The sequence below is a fragment of the Salmo salar genome, chromosome ssa18 (assembly GCF_905237065.1).
Source record: "Salmo salar chromosome ssa18, Ssal_v3.1, whole genome shotgun sequence".
Classification (NCBI taxonomy): domain Eukaryota; kingdom Metazoa; phylum Chordata; class Actinopteri; order Salmoniformes; family Salmonidae; genus Salmo; species Salmo salar.
The window spans coordinates 73,511,226-73,520,829 of NC_059459.1; the positions used below are offsets into that span (position 1 = coordinate 73,511,226).

The window sequence follows — 9,604 nt, forward strand, 5'->3', positions numbered from 1 at the left end:
AGCAGGGAAAACACAACCTGGAGCCTGTGTGTGTGTGTTCTCGATTCAACACATTCTATTTGCATTTGTTTAGTTGCTTTTTTATTTGACATTATTTTGTTCCTACAATTGAACAGGGTTCTGGGGCCTAGCCAGGGTCTGGGGTCATTCAGAGGGTCGGCGTGGCTTTGCTTACCCTCTACCAGGTGTGGCAGCTGGAGTGTGGCTGTTACATCTGGCATCATGACAATAGCTTTCCAGTAAAGAGCTTTCCACCAGAACCAGAACAGTGGACGGCTTATAGAACTGACTGTTCATAGGCACAGAGCGAAGGGTGTCCCGCACAGCTTTGTGTCACCTTAATGGGGGAGGACGGGCTCGTTAATGACTGGAACGGAATCAGTGGAACTGTATCAAATACATGAAACACATGGTTTCCATGTGTTCAATGCCATTCCATATGCTCCGTTCCTGCTATTATTATGGTGTCACGTGTGTGTGTGGAGACTCAATCCTCACTACATGAACAAAGATCAGATACAGTTGAAGTCGGAAGTTTACATACACTTAGGTTGGAGTCATTAACTTTTTTCAACCATTCCACAAATTTCTTGTTATCAAACTACAGTTTTGGCAAGTCGGTTAGGACATTTACTGTGTGCATGACACAAGTCATTTTTCCAACAATTGTTTACAGACAGATTATTTCACTTATGATTCACTGTATCACAATTCCAGTGGGTCAGAAGTTTACATACACTAAGTTGACTGTGCCTTTAAACAGCTTGGAAATGTCCAGAAAAATGTGTCATGGCTTTAGAAGCTTCTGATTGGCTAATTGACATCATTTGGAGGTGACGTCAATTGGAGGTGTACCTGTGGATGTATTTCAAGGCCTACTTTCAAACTCAGTGCCTCTTTGCTTGACGTCATGGGAAAATCAAAAGAAATCAGCCAAGACCTCAGAAACAAATTGTAGACCACAAGTCTGGTTCATCCTTGGGAGAAATGTCCAAATGCCTGAAGGTACCACGTTCATCTGTACAAACAATAGTACGCAAGTATAAACACCATAGGACCAAGCAGCCGTCAAACCGCTCAGGAAGGAGACTCGTTCTGTCTCCTAGAGATGAACGTACGTTGGTGCGAAAAGTGTAAATCAATCTCAGAACAACAGCAAAGGACCTTGTGAAGATGCTGGAGCAAACAGGTACAAAAGTATCTATATCCACAGTAAAACGAGTCCAATATCGACATAACCTGAAAGGCCGCTCAGCAAAGGAAGAAGCCACTGCTCAAAAACCGCCATAAAAAAGCCAAACTACGGTTTGCAACTGCACATGGGGACAAAGATCGTACTTTTTGGAGAAATGTCCTCTGGTCTCATGAAACAAAAATTGAACTGTTTGGCCAAAATGACTATCGTTATGTTTGGAGGAAAAAGGGGGAGGCTTGCAAGCCGAAGAACACCATCCCAACCGTGAAGCACGGGGGTGGCAGCATCATGTTGTGGGGGTGCTTTGCTGCAGGAGAGACTGGTGCCCTTCACAAAATAGATGGCATTATGAGGCAGGAAAATTATGTGGATATATTGAAGCAACATCAAGACATCAGTCAGGAAGTTAAAGCTTGGTCGCAAATGAGTCTTCCAAATCGACAATGACCCCAAGCATTCTTCCAAAGTTGTGGCATAATGGCTTAAGGGCAACAAAGTCAAGGTATCGGAGTGGCCATCACAAAGCCCTGACCTCAATCCTATAGAAAATTTGTGGGCAGAACAGAAAAAGCGTGTGCGAGCAAGGAGGCCTACAAACCTGACTCAGTTACACCAGCTCGGTCAGGAGGAATGGGCCAAAATTCACCCAACCTATTGTGGGAAGCTTGTGGAAGGCTACCCAAAACGTTTGACCCAAGTTAAACAATTTAAAGGCAATGTTAAATACTAATTGAGTGTATGTAAACTTCTGACCCAAAGGGAATGTGATGAAAGAAATAAAAGCTAAAATAAATTATTCTCTCTACTATTATTCTGACATTTCACATTCTTAAAATAAAGTGTTGATCCTAACTGACCTAAGACAGGGAACTTTTACTAGGATTAAATGTCAGGAATTGTGAAACTGAGTATAAATGTATTTGGCTAAGGTGTATGTAAACTTCCGACTTCAACTGTAAATCAAGGTTTATCATGTAGAATTTAAAAGCTGATCTGTATAGAAAATGTCCAAACCAGAACTGTGAACAGTGAGAGGCTACCAATACAATCAGACTTTGTAATAAACTAATGAGAAACAAAAATAGAATCCAACCAATATGCCATTTATAAGTTATTTAAATGCAGTTTTTCCCACAAACAGACTACCGTGTAGTTTGGCGTGTAGTTGGCTGAGCAGATAATTGCTGGTCTGCTGTTGGAACATGCTGTGTCTCTCGTAGGTATAGTTAGGGTTGTTGTCATCCCTGATGGCCCCCAGGGGACTAACCAGAGGGAGACAACATCCAACATCATTATTAGGAGGCAGATTTGACACGAAGCAAGGGTTAGGGTTTGATTAGGGACCAGGACCCCCATCTGTCTGACTCACTGGCCAGGTGTCTGTGTCCTCCTCAGGCCTCTACACTCCTGGACACACTCTGAGCCATCCAGGACCCTAGGGATTTACTGGAGCAGGAGATGGATCTCTGCCCAACTAGAACAAACAGATAGCCATAAGGCATATACTCCGCACACACACCGACACCTCTCCTCGCATCCTCTCCTCTTCCCCTTCTGAAAACCCATTGGACAAGAAAGCCAGAGGTCTCGCCCCTCTGACCTTCTCCTCCAATGGGTTTTGAGGAGGAGGAGGAGAGGAGAGAGGATGCGATTGTGTCTCTCCCTCCCCCTCTCTCTCAAGTATTGGGATCACTGCCTAACCCTCTTTCCCTTCCTCCACTCCCCTTACCTTCCTTTCCTTTCTTCCCTGTTGGTTGTTCTGTCCATCATCATACTGATCTGGACCTCCAAAAGGCCATGAAGATGGATTTACAGTGGTGCATTGCAAAGTAATTGGGGGAAAAAGTGTCTCTGGGAAAATATGAGATTTATTTGCATTGCTGGCTTTCCAAACCCGGCTATAACAACTAGTTTGTTATATTGTTTATCATGTATTCTGATCCCTATTGGCTGACCCCTTAGAGACCACTAGTCCTTCTTGGCTCCACAGAAGATGTATGTAACCTTCAGTGAAATGATAAAGGATTTATATCCCAAGGAATGTCTCCGGAAAAATTCCTGGCACTAGTTATGTTCACCAACAGTAACCAACTGGGACTTCCTGGTCGTCTTTGGGACCAAACTGACAACGGGTGGCGGAGACGTGACTAGCTACGGTCATGGCAAGCTTCAGGTCGACAACGGCCATTCTAGAGATGGAGACTCAGCCCCCGGACAGGGCACCCAGGGAAACGCTTGTTAGGGGGTCATACAGAGGAGGAAGAGAGGGTGGACGGGTGGATGGGAGGGAGGGAGAGAGGGGAGGGAGAGGGTAGACGGGAGGGAGGGAGAGGGTGGACTGGACAGGGCACCCAGGGAAACGCTTGTTAGGGGGTCATACAAAGGAGGGAGAGAGGGTGGACGGACGGGAGGGAGGGAGAGAAGGTGGACGACGGGAGGGAGGGAGAGGGCGGACGGGAGGGAGGGAGAGAGGGCGGACGGGAGGGAGGGAGGGAGAGAGGGTGGACGGGAGGGAGGGTGGACGGAAGGACGAGAGGGAGGGTGGACGGGAGGGAGGGAGAGTGGACGGACCAGTTTTCATATCTTTCCGAATTTATTTGTGCAGCCCTTGAATAAATCTTGAATAATGCAAGAGGGTAAAACTCTTCAAGAGTATCAGCATTCACTTGTTTAAAAAAATAACTGATTGTAGAAGGAAATCCTACTTAATTACTATCAACTGATTAAGACAGTCCAGTTCTCCAAGTTTATGTACAAGTTTAACATCAATGTGAATCATTTTCTGTTGACTTTCACCAACATGAACAGTTTCAGGTTGTTTAGAGTAGTCATGTTAAGACTGACTCCTTTACATGTCTCAAGGGTACAGAGGAATTTTCCAAACATTTCCTCCTACTCTCCTCACCCCCTTTTTCCTCTAGGCTCCTTGTTACCCATTAAACTAGCAGTAAAAAAGTGCCATTTTTGACCAGGGTCATATTCATTAGACACCAAACAGAAGAACACGGTCAGAAACAGGTAGGGGACACACTGAACTTGTCCAATAAAACAAAACACTCATTTTCATTTTCCATTGCAAAACTTTTTACTGCATTTTGTTACGGTTTGCTGTAACGAATACAAGCCTTTCTGGGGATCCAATCCTAACCGCAGAGCGATTAAGGGCTCCCTCCTCCCCTAGTCATTAGGTGTTTTCTCAGAAGCCTCTTAAGGCCAAGTTCCCATCATTCAGGAAAACCCAGAGAGGCCCGCTCTTTTTCTTTTTACGTGTTTGAGCTCATGCAGTGTCATCTCAGTGTGTGTGTCTGTCTATGTGTATGTGTGTGCACGTGTGCATGTCTGTGTGTGTGTGTGTTTGTGTGTGCAAACACAGACAGACATTTTTCTTTTCACGGGTCAAACCCATCCATGTTTGTTTGGAACAAATACAGAGGAAAGATTCTTTCTGTGAGATCAGGCGTGGAGGCCTGAAGACTTCAAACCAGAATGTTTGTTTATATGTTTTCATTTGACATCCCACCACGAATGAGTAGAGCCCAGCCAAGTCCTACAGAAGGTTGGTGTTGGAATCCTGGCTAAAACTTTACAGTGACAAACTATTAGGTTCTGAGACACAATAGAAGATATTTGATCATAGTCGTGGACACGCAATTAGTTGTAAAAAATGAACTTCTACTTCCTCATCCTTTCCTGTTTCCAGAGCGGAAAAGTATGTGTGAAAGGAGTGTGGGTGTGTGTGTGTGTGCATGCAGGTGGGTTTCCTCACCTTAAAAAGGTATGACGGAGTATCCCTCAAGGTGACATCACTGATCTTATTGAGCAGAGGGACTTGGCCATTGTGAAACACTGCAAACCTGATCGGTGAAAAAACTAATATCTTAGGTAGTTGCCAATAACCAGAGAGCCCATTTTAGGAATACTCTTTCCATGACAGAGGGACCAGCTCAATCAAGGTGAAAACTATGATTCCCTTATTGATGTCACTTCAAATCAGTGTAGATGAAGGGGAGGAGACGGGTTAAAGAAGGATTTTTAAGCCTCGAGACAATTGAGACATGGATTGTGTATGTGTGCCATTCAGAGGGTGAATTGGCGAGACAAAAGATTTAAGAGCCTTTGAACAGGGTATGGTAGTAGGTGTCAAGAACTGCAACCTGCTGGGTTTTTCAAGCTCAACAGTTTCCTGTGTCTATCACCCAAAGTACATTCAACCAACTGGACACAACTGTGGGAAGCATTGGAGTCAACATGGGCCATTATCCCTGTGGAACATGTTCGACAACTCGTAGAGTCCATGTCTCGACAACAAGAGGGTGTTCTGAGGGCAAAGGGGGTGTGCAATTCAATATTAGGAAGGTGTTCCTAATGTTTTGTACACTGTATAGCTTATTTCTAAGCATTTGTACTGTATAAACTTTACACACCCTGGGAGAGAATGTTATGCACACCCTGGGAGAACATTCTCATGGTTGAAAGTTATTTTCCAAATAACATTGTGGCCGTTCTAAGTAATATAAAGTAGGATTCTACTGCCCTCTGGTGGTCTTGAAGTGTCACCACCAAAGTTCACAATGAATATGACTCAAGTAATATAATAATAACACGAATGCTTCTCATTTTGATTGAATGCCAAAGAATAGGATGGTGTGATGAAAGGCATCATTTTATTTTCTATAAAAACAAATGGTATTGAACCTATCCATTGTCCAGTCCGTTCTGACCCAGTTTTTCCCCCATATCTCCTACCATCACTCCTGGCATCACCAGCAGTCTTGGGGTCTCTGACCTGTCAAAGACATAAGTCACAATCAATATAGGTTGGACAGATTTGATATATAACATCACAAGCTAACACTGAAAGAGAGTGGCCCACATTTTTTTACAATGTTTTTATTGTAATTTTCAAAGATGTAATGTTGATTTCCAATAATTCAACGTGTTCTTTCCATATAGAGCAAAACGAGACATACAATACATAAATAAAAATACATATGTAAATAATATAGTTGGTAAGAGAATTGTAGTTAATGCCCTTACTCCAAAACAGTACTAATAGTCACAGGGTCAGTACCACACAAATGTACACTTGTAACATTTTGAAATAATTGTACCTTATGCAGGGTTGGGTAGGTTACTCCCCAGATGCAGTCCGTTACAGCCACTAGTCAGCTGTTCAAAACAGCAATCAGCAACGTAATATTTGGACTACCCAAACACTCAGCAACGCAACCCGACCACTCCCAACTACCTTTGGACTACCCTCCCCCCAAGAGGCCCCAGAAGACAAAAAGGATCCATCAAACAAACGTGGCATCACAGTGGTCCCTTACCCGCGGTTCGAAAGCTCAGGTGGAACAGACCCAAACTGGCACCGTTTTCAAAGCCAAACCGAATGCCTCCGAGAAAACAGAAAGGTGTCAGAATGCACCTTTTCTTTCCCGGAAACATCTCTTCCGAATTCAAAAGTAATCGGAGAAGCAATCGTCTAGTTTTTTAAGAGTATCTGCAATCTGATCACAATAGCCCTGCTGGTTACGCAACCAATCACATCCACAATCCTTTTTTAATCAGAGTGCAGACCGTGACAGGCTCCATCGAGGGGGGGGGGGGGGTAAAGCTGGGAAGACACTACAGCCTGTCTACCCGTCTACCCCAGGTTCCCTTCCCAGAACTTAGCAGCCTCAAAATCAGGGGTGTTGATGATGAATTCATGGATAGGAGAGCGGTTTTATCACTATAGTATGGTCTATTCACAGTAAATACTAGTGAATTCTCATTGGCACTCAAGTCGTTTAACTCTATGAATCATGGCTGAGTTGCTGAAGAAAACAAAATCATCCAAGGTTTGGTTTCCAATGTATTTACGTTTTTATATAAGTCAGTGTATTTATTTGTATTACAAATACGAAATAACCAGTGTATGTGTCCCACCCACCTGTGTACTTGGATCGTACTTGGCTGTGGTCCTCATAGCTCTGGTATTGGAGGGAAACAACAACAGGTGAAGCTTACAGGACTTCGGACACCAGAAGTTGTATTTAACTGGCGTGTCATTGTATTCCAACAGTTTTGTGTTACTGGGATATATGTTTATTGAAGTAGAGAAATAAATAGCCTGTAGTTATATTGTCTCCATACCTGTTTATCTATGGGCGATGTGCAATCTGTTTCTCTGCTGTCTACCTTTTAGGGTTTTTGGTTTTTATGGAGAACATTTGGGTCAATGCCTAGTTGGTAGAGCATGGTGCTTGCAATGCCAGGGTTGTGGGTTCAATTCCCACCGGGGGACCAGTTTGGAAAAATTATGAAAAATGTATGCACTCCCTACTGTAAGTCACTGGATAAGTGTGTCTGCTTAAATGTAAAATTGTATGGTTGTGTGGTAACAACTAGAAGTTGTCTTTTAGGTACAGCATTCTAGCATAGTTAGCAGCATCCAGGGCAAAGTGCATACATGCATAACACACTGAACGGCAACCTGCCACCATGAAATCACTGTTGAGACGTGTTTACATGGCTTCCAATACATTTCAAAGGTAGATATGAATGAATGTGTATGCTGATTGTTTGTCTACTGTCATGTCCTCTGTATCCTGCACAAACTGGCTATGTCTCTGGGATCCGGAGTTGGCCACTGTCCCACCAAACATCTGAAACAGAACAAAGCCATGCTTACACTGTAATAATCTCTCATATCATGTCTCTTGAGAAGATAAAGACATACATTACACCATATGATGCTTCTTCAAAATGATGTTATCATAGACGTTCTCTCTGCTACCGCACAGCAAGCGGTACCGGAGTGCCAAGTCTAGGTCCAAGAGGCTTCTAAACAGCTTCTACCCCCAAGCCATAAGATTCCTGAAAATCTAATCAAATGGCTTCCCAGACTATTTGCATTTGCCCCCCCCCACACCTATTTTACACCGCTGCTACTCTCTTATTATTTATGCATAGTCAATTTAACAACTCCACCTACATGTACATATCACCTCAATTACCTCGACTAACCAGTGCCCCTGCACATTGACTCTGTACTGGTACCCCCTGTATATAGCCTCGCTATTGTTATTTTACTGCTGCTCTTTATTACTTGTTCCTTTTTCTTCTTATTCTGATTTTTTTAAACTGCATTGTTGGTTAAGGGCTTGTAAGTAAGCATTTCACTGTAAGGTCTACACCTGTTGTATTCGGTGTATGTGGAAAAATACAATTTGATTTGATGATGTCTAACCAAGTCTTTGAGACACTACTGTAACACTACTGTTTTGACTGGTCCCTGCAGATTAGATAAAGAAATCCATCCATCCTCCTCCTCCCATCCATCCATCCAAACTCACCCATTTGTTGGGGAGGAACTTTGCCCCCAGTGACCAGCTGTACATGCCCAGACAATTTCTCTATCCCCATCTCTCCCTCTTTCAGTCCTCTTAGCCCATCGATCCATCTAAACTCACCCAATTGTTAAGGATTCAAATACTTGGCACCCAAGGGCCAGTCATACATGCCCAGACAGTCATTCAGCACCACTGTCCTCCATGGCTTCCCCATGATGTCATCACGTGTCAGGAAGTCGTACCGGAACAGCTGTTTACAGCGTCTGAACGTGACCTCACACATCTACTCCGTGGACAGGTCTTCGCCGGGCTGCCAAGCAAAGATACGCTCGTTCTTTAACGTCCGGAGAACGTGTTGTTCTGGAATTGTGGGCAAAAATATTGTCACGTGATTTGTGGTAGATACCTGAGACGGAAGAGGAAGCGAGATATTTTTCTGGTTCATATACAGTCAATTAACTAACTAGACCAGACCCAGCTGCTATTGCATTGGTGCGTATGGGAGAGCAACTCCTTAAGTAGACCGGAACTGTGACCAACCTTTTTTTAATGGTAAGCAGCCTTTATGGGATATCTTCATTTATCCACCATGGTAGATACTCCTCTAAGTATAAGTCTAACAGTCAGCCAGTCACCATTGTCAGTGTTTCTTTACATAACCTATTTACACATAGAAGGCTCTGATATAGGTTAGCCTTCCTTTACTGCTCAATTCTTATTGTACAGCGTACTTTCAATGCTAGCAGTCCTCTCCCTCAAGGAACATGACCATGTCTTTCCAGTTGAAGGACACTTTCCTCCTGTGTACTTCCAGAGGAACTGCTCCATCTTGTCACTATGCTCATATTTTTCCTGTGTTGTTGGGAACACTCATTCTGTCTAAGGCACTTTATTCTTCCCTAGAAGAAAGAGTGGAAATAACAGGGGATGAGTGGAGAGTTGTATTGATGCAAGCGATCCCTGAGTCATCCAATCTCTTGATGTAGCCTACTAGAAAAGATTTTAGATAACATTCTTGAGAATGTGCAGAGAGAAGTGGCAGCCAGGGTTTGTGCAGTTCAAACGTATTTTT

At 43.5% G+C, this 9,604-nt stretch overlaps 1 long non-coding RNA gene across 9 annotated transcripts in view; it reads right to left on the minus strand.

Annotated features, from left to right (window-relative positions):
* Window positions 1-9,604, minus strand: part of LOC106577907 (uncharacterized) — a 60,379-nt gene that overhangs the window by 50,191 nt on the left and 584 nt on the right. For 2 of the 9 annotated variants that reach the window (XR_006760524.1, XR_006760516.1), the window contains exons 2-3: window positions 5,942-9,431; window positions 4,962-5,049 (exon numbers count right to left, since the gene is read on the minus strand). This is a non-coding gene — a long non-coding RNA (uncharacterized lncRNA). The remainder of the gene's footprint in view (window positions 1-4,961; window positions 5,050-5,941; window positions 9,432-9,604) is intronic. The other 7 variants (XR_006760518.1, XR_006760522.1, XR_006760519.1 and 4 more) reach the window with 7 other exon arrangements.